The following is a 7,500-nucleotide window of genomic DNA, read 5'->3' as shown; positions in this document are numbered from 1 at the left end:
AAAACTGAAGATGAGATCTCGTTTCTGTCACATTTACGTCTCCTAGACATAAATGAGAACTGTTTGAGACTAAACTGCTTTTCTCATTCTTCTCAAACATTTCTCCTGAGAAATAAGTCTCACAGTGAGCACTGTTTGAGATCTCAAAATTCTCTCACAACTGTCTCTTCTCCAGATCTCAATTGAGAGAAAAATGAGCCATATTATGTTGCGCTCAAGTATGTCTCAATTTGATATCCTTACTTCAAATCCCTATCTCAGTCACGTCTCAGTGAAAGACATAAATGGTTCTGTCTCTCGTTGCTCAATAATTTAGATCTTGTTTTAGCCTTTTTTTTAATTGTCTCAGCAAAAAGAAAAATGAGAGTAGTACAAGCCCTAAAATGAGTCTCATGATGACACCATTACAGTTCATCTCGAGAAAATAAAATTTTTTATTTTATTTATGTTCAACTTAAAAAAGTTGTTTATTGCTTACATATTTATATAACTTAATTACAATTTCAAGAAAAAAAAGTTAAATCATTAAGACGGTCATGTCCTCAAAAGACATATTTTTGAAACTTTTTAAAAAACATGAAATTTCAAGACAACGTTGCAGTGTCGATTTAATAAACTTTTTTTTTGACTGCTTAGATAAACATAAAAGAACAAGAATGTATGTTGGGTTAATGATGCTAGGTTTAGTTAAACACAAACACACGCATGCACTGGCACACATGCATACACGCACAAGTGCATATACACACACTTATATATTGGTGGGTATAAAACATTTAACACATTGATGGCTGAACTAAATAAAGGACATTTAGGATCATATTTGGATCACCTTAAAGTGAACAAAAAATAGATTTTACATTTGAAACAAACAAATAAAATACACAAATAAAAATAATTAAATAAATAAATCAACTTTAGGACGGTACAGATTTATGGGGTTCAGTTTGAGTTACTTTATCTTTGTCTTTAAAAATCACCCTTCATGCAGCCTTACAAGCTGAAAACATTTTCTGTTTTCTTGTTTTTAGTCTGCATCATATTGAACAAACAGAAGCCTGGAGGAACCCGATTTGAATTTTAAACTGTATCACAGCCTCACTTGACACAGATTTCTGATTGGCTGATCACGGTGGGAGGGAAAAGTCTGTGGTTGACGTCACCAACGGGCCGGAATCTGCAAGCGGGAGAAGTGCAGAGAACGAGAGACTTTTGACGAGCGCTTGTCGTATTTTTTCTGCGTTTTAACAATCCGTGGGATGAATCTCCAACATTTTTTTTGCTTGTCTGGAAAAGATTCAAGTAAAATCTTTGAAGTTTGCACGGTAAGTTTGCGATTTCTTCCCTCCAACTCTGAACTCAGTTGAATGCTAAAGCTGTTTTAAGCTAGCTCCGCCAGTACTGCAGACGTCTGGGCTACTCGCGGTGGCTTTGGCTGTATAAGTAATTATTACATTTTACAAAGGTTTACTTGTGCTTTTTGTAATAAAAAATAAAGACATTGAAGAGTTATTTGCAGTGCAGAGTTTACAGAATGAGCCTCGATATTTTTCCAAACGCGTGACGTGAGTGCTAAGTAACTGTTGGAAGACATTTTGCTCTTCAGTTAATTAAGGGTCTGCAGGGTTCATCCCATTCACAGTTTGACGACACCACAGACAGACCATTTCCATTATTGCAAACTTCAAAATGTGCAGTTTCACTGTATGTTCAATTTTTACGCTGTAAAAAGCTTTTATCTTGTTTAAAAGATCATCTTGCAGACGTTTGGCCTGTCATGTCATCTTTTGAAACTGGTTATGGACATGTGTTTAAAGTAAAGTCATTATTAACTGCTCACATGTCTAGAAAGCATAATCTGAAAATTTAAGTATGCATATTAGGAAAACATGTTCTCAGCCCTCTGTGTCAGTGGTGGAGATGTTTAGAGAGCACAGATGTAGCTAAGCCAACAAATGTCAACACTGATATGTACGAGGATTTTAGTGAATCATAAATCATATTTAAAAACCTTTCCAGATCTTACTTTGTGCTGTATAAAATATGTGTACATGATGTTTTTTTTTCTCCTCTCTGATTCAAGGTGATCTAAATACACGTGAAAATAAGTGAATCAGAACCCATGTTCCTCCACACTGCCATTATGGAGGTCCTACCAGAGCCACAAAAGACATCCTGGAAGAACACTTGCAGTCCATTGGAATAAATGGAGTTGTATGAGGATCTACGATTCATAGAAGAGGCTGACTTGCTGCCAGCTTTGAGACCTCTTCAAGCCTGGAAACGTCTTGCTTTCTGGAAATTGAAATGTGAGTCTCAAACATTACAAATGAGTTTTAGTAATGCACAGAAGTGGATAAGAAAATGAATGGGTAACACACTGAGAGTACAGTGTAAACTTAATACACTTATACTGTTTGTTTGTTTTTTGTTGCAGACCAAACGCCAGAGAACAGCACATCGTCATCTGTTGAGACCTCACCAACACAATCATCATCACTTTTGTTATAGTCACCGAGAAGTTTGTCATCCACATCTTCCAGAAGCCGAGGACTGTACGTACATTGACTGGGAGGACAGCTTTGAAATTCCATGGAGTAAGTTTTCTGAGGAATTTGTGCAGTCTTTGGAAAGAGACCTGGCCCAAGACTAAGGAAGGAAATGGTTTGCACTCTTGTTGCAGAAATGATGAAGGCAAGACGTTTTTCCAGACTCTAAAAGGCTGCAGATGATGCAAGGAGAGCAGAGTGGCTGCTCAGAAGAGATGAGATGTTAAAGAGATGCGCTTTCTTCTGCTCTGCTACTTTAATGAGGAGGATGCCATGTCCTTGTAGAAGATGCAGACGAGGTCCAGCTGCAGCAGGTGCCGTTGACTCCAACTGTTATTTATGTGGTAAGTAAAGTTTCAAATGTTAAATTATTCTAAAGGTTTTGTCTTTGTACACTGTACATGAGTGACATGTTTACTTCATCCATTGTTCTGTCTTTAGGACAGTCTTGCTTTTCCCCAAGGAGGTTCATGCTCAGTTGGAACCGCTCCATCGTACACAACAACATTGTAGCACTGTGCCTGATGTTCAGAAGCTACTTCTGCTTTAACAGTCATTATCCAACTGAGCTGGCTTCAACCCTGGAGTTTCTGCAAAGGTACATATTTATCAGTGCTGTCATGCGATTGATTTTTGGGTGTGGTTAGTTAATCATGACCTGCAGTTAATTATTCTTATTAATCTTGTATTAATCTAACTCTGGGCTGCTCATCTCTGGTCCTTGAGATCTACCAGCCTGCCTGTTTTCCAACTCTCCCTGAATTGCTTGCTGCTGATTACCTAGACCAGGTGTGTTCATTCAGTCAGAATGTGGAGACATCTGGTTGAGCTGATCAACAGCTAGCAGGGCTTGGAGATCTGGAAAACAGTCAGTGTGATGGTTTCCAAGGACCAGGAATGAGCAGCCCTGGCTAACCTAAAATTTAGCTTTGAAAATCCTTATTTTGGGGTAATTTGATTTAAATAGCAAGATTGTGTCACATTAAAAGAAATAAAATACAATTTAAAGGGTGGCTTTATGAAGTTTTCTAAGTATAACAGACTTTTTTCCAATCTTTACTTTTGTACCACTAAGGGATAATTCTTCAGTCTCAAACAGAACAAAGACCTAAGCCAAAGTGCTCTAATTTAAAAAACTAATGGAAATATTCTGAACAATCCAAAAAATATTGACCACAAAATTCTTAATCATAGCATAATATTTATTCGTTGAAATATCTTATTCCACAGTTTGCCGTCTGACACGATCAGCCCTCAGCGTCCCAATTAAGACAAGGGTATTATTTTTCCCTTGTTAAGAGCCATCCATGCAAAATGTGACTTGATCATTTCTTAAATGTTTGATCTGGACTGTATCATGAAAAATGAAATGAAACAGATTTGAACCTTATTTGTTAAATAGTTAATGCCCATAGTATGCTGAATTTCAATTCTTTTAACTGAAACAGATGTCCTCTCTAGCGACGTGTGGCTGCTTTTAGGGATGACAGAAACGTAATCTTATGGTAGCATTATGCAGCTGCTTTTATAAAACTACAGTTTGCTTCTAGCTTGAAGTGTTATCTTTGTTTGTTATGTGCAGTCTATTATCAATTTACTCATGCCAGATTTTAATGTTCTTGTCTTACAGCTTATGTCCTGAGATGTGCCACTCTACCTGGTTGGGAACAAATTGAAGAGGCCAAGCTCAAGAAAGCCGTTGTCAGCAAATGTAGGGCAGAGCAGGTTCTAAGGCCACTGCTATGATCTACAGTATGCGGACTGGTTTCTCTTCCATCTTTTTTCTTATTTTTTATCTTAATTTGGTTCTCAAGTTGGTTCATGGATTTGATAGTCTGCAAGTTTCAGAGAATGTTTTTATGTTTATGTTTTTATAATGTTGTTTTTTTTCAGTGTCTTGTTTAAAATCTGGAAGTATTCATGACCAGCATGTCAACCACATTGAGTACGCCACGGTTCATGTACTTAATGCATTTAATATTTTAAAATGTGCCTAATACTGCTACCACAATTCAAATGCTGTACTGATGATGGTGCTGCCCAAATAAAGTGCAAAGCTTTTACATTTCTAGTATTGTTTTTACTGTTACTGTATATCAGTGGTCTCCCATCCTGGTCCTTGAAGGTCACTGTCCTTGATGTTTTAGCTGTTTTCCTGCTCCAACAGATCTGCTGCAGTGGTTGAATTGCCTCCTCAAGTTCTGCAGGAGGTGGTTAATCACCTGTTGATTCACATCTGGGGAGCAAAGAAACATCTAAACCCTACAGGATGGTGGCCCTTGAGGACCAGGATTGGCGACCACTGCTATAAAACTAAATTCTCTTTTCTTTCTCAAATATATCTCAAATATAATTCTCATTAACGGCTTTGGTAAGACATTCAAGAGAAATGATTAAGACATGAAAGAGACATCAGACAGACAATGATGAGATCTCTTTTAGGTCTCATTCTTCTCAGATTTGTCTCATGAGCGTCTTAGGTTCGTCTCTCCCACTTCTTAATTATTGCTCAAACTGTTATCTCAACTCAACCTCATTTGTCTCAGTGATGTCTTTTCTCATTATAGCTTAACTCTTGCTCCTAAGGGACCCTTAGGAGCAAGAGTTAAGAAGCAAATGATCACAGAATGATACGAATATGAGACGCTCAAACTGATCTCAAGAGACGAGATCAAGCAACATATGAGCAACAGATTTTTCCTATGGGCAAGCTCTCAACAGAATCTTTCATTTTTCATTAGGGTTATGTTTGAACATTAGAATGAAGATAAATGTTAGCCAAGTATACTAGATTTTTACAAAATTCTTTAGATTTAAGGCAAATTTTGAGGCGTTGTGTTTGAGGAAACAATGTGTGGTTGTTGGGGAAATGAAATTGGGCATGGTGGTAAAATGGTTGTCATATTTTCCTTTTTTGAAATGATCCCTTGTTTTAATTGCCAGGAAATGCATCCCAGTGATATCTGCTAAGACAGGAATTGTATTTTTCTGTAGTCAGCTTGGAAAAGAATTTCCGCCTATGACAGAATCCAATGGCAGTGAAGCAACCAAACGCTGTATAGTTTCGTGTGTTGTTGTGGCCGAGTGGTTAAGGCGATGGACTAGAAATCCATTGGGGTCTCCCCGCGTAGGTTCAAATCCTGCCGACAACGATACAAGTCTCTTGCACTTAAACTTTACAAACATTTAACACAAATAAAGTTGTGAGCACCATGCCAGCTCGGACCAAGACTACCAAGGCGTATTGGATCTCCTTCAAGATGCGACTGGATGCATCACAATGGAACGTAGCAGGGAGCTTCTTGCCTTCTCATTGTCGTTTGAAAGTAAAAGTACAGGCTTTGTCATGCAGCGTGTTTTTGTCTGTTACTGGTTCACTATGAATTAACTACAAAAAATATTCAGATAGGCACATTTAAGTATCATTTTCTGTATACATGTCTTCCATCATGGGATGAATGCTTTTTAACCTGTTAAAGACACCATTTTCATTGGAGTTGGTCTTTAAGGCCTTAGTGCATGACCATCGGATAAACTGAGTTTTAAATCCAAGCTTAAATCCAAGCTCTAATTTCCGCCTACGACAGAATCCAATGGCAGTAAAGGAACCAAACGCTGCAAAGTTACATGTGTTGTTGTGGCCGAGTGGTTAAGGCGATGGACTAGAAATCCATTGGGGTCTCCCCGCGTAGGTTCAAATCCTGCCCACAACGATACAAGTCTCTTGCACTTAAACTTTACAAACATTTAACACATATAAAGTTGTGAGCACCATGCCAGCTCGGACCAAGACTACCAAGGCGTATTGGATCTCCTTCAAGATGCGATTGGATGCATCACAATGGAACGTAGCAGGGAGCTTCTTGCCTTCTCATTGTCGTTTGTTAGTACAAGTACAGGCTTTGTCATCTAGCGTGTTTTGATCTGTTACTGATTCACTATGAATTAACTACAAAAAATATTCAGATAGGCACATTTAAGTATCATTTTCTTTATACATGTCTTCCATCTTTGGATGAATGCTTTTTAACCTGTTAAAGACACCATTTTCATTGGAGTTGGTCTTTAAGGCCTTAGTGCATGAACATCGGATAAACTGAGTTTTAAATCCAAGCTCTCAACAGAATCTTTCATTTTTCATTAGGGTTATGTTTGAACATTAGAATGAAGATAAATGTTAGCCAAGTATGCTAGATTTTTACAAAATTCTTTAGATTTAAGGCAAATTTTGAGGCGTTGTGTTTGAGGAAACAATGTGTGGTTGTTGGGGAAATGAAATTGGGCATGGTGGTAAAATGGTTGTCATATTTTCCTTTTTTGAAATGATCCCTTGTTTTAATTGCCAGCAAATTTATCCCAATGATTTTTGCTAAAACAGGAATTGTATTTTTCTGTAGTCAGCTTGGAAATAAATTTCCGCCTATGACAGAATCCAATGGCAGTGAAGCAACCAAACACAGTGTAGTTTTGTGTGTTGTTGTGGCCGAGTGGTTAAGGCGATGAACTTGAAATCCATTGGGGTCTCCCCGCGTAGGTTCAAATCCTGCTGACAACGATATAAGTCTCTTGCACTTAAACTTTACAAACATTTAACACAAATAAAGTTGTGAGCACCATGCCAGCTCGGACCAAGACTACCAAGGCGTATTGGATCTCCTTCAAGATGCGACTGGATGCATCACAATGGAACGTAGCAGGGAGCTTCTTGCCTTCTCATTGTCGTTTGTTAGTACAAGTACAGGCTTTGTCATGCAGCGTGTTTTCTTCTGTTACTGGTTCACTATGAATTAACTACAAAAAATATTCAGATAGGCACATTTAAGTATCATTTTCTTTAAGACACCATTTTCATTGGAGTTGGTCTTTAAGGCCTTAGTGCCTGACCATCGGATAAACTGAGTTTTAAATCCAAGCTCTCAACAGAATCTTTCATTTTTCATTAGGGTTATGT

The 7,500-nt window shown here is 37.9% G+C and overlaps 1 long non-coding RNA gene and 2 other non-coding genes across 3 annotated transcripts; all 3 read left to right on the top strand.

The window, feature by feature from the left end:
• Window positions 1-1,172: 1,172 nt before the first annotated feature.
• Window positions 1,173-4,614, top strand: LOC144991135 (uncharacterized). The gene is made up of 6 exons (XR_013655055.1): window positions 1,173-1,325; window positions 2,084-2,309; window positions 2,438-2,597; window positions 2,684-2,893; window positions 2,991-3,147; window positions 4,180-4,614. It is a non-coding gene; the product is annotated as an uncharacterized LOC144991135 (long non-coding RNA).
• A 1,005-nt stretch (window positions 4,615-5,619) lies between these two features.
• trnas-aga (transfer RNA serine (anticodon AGA)) lies at window positions 5,620-5,701 on the top strand. The gene has a single exon. It is a non-coding gene; the product is annotated as a tRNA-Ser (tRNA).
• A 1,321-nt stretch (window positions 5,702-7,022) lies between these two features.
• Window positions 7,023-7,104, top strand: trnas-uga (transfer RNA serine (anticodon UGA)). Its single transcript has one exon. It is a non-coding gene; the product is annotated as a tRNA-Ser (tRNA).
• The last annotated feature ends 396 nt before the right edge of the window (window positions 7,105-7,500 follow it).

Source organism: Oryzias latipes, chromosome 3, assembly GCF_053564925.1.
Source record: "Oryzias latipes strain Hd-rR chromosome 3, Olatipes_Hd-rR_3.1".
Classification (NCBI taxonomy): domain Eukaryota; kingdom Metazoa; phylum Chordata; class Actinopteri; order Beloniformes; family Adrianichthyidae; genus Oryzias; species Oryzias latipes.
This window is presented reverse-complemented; position numbering and strand designations above follow the sequence as displayed.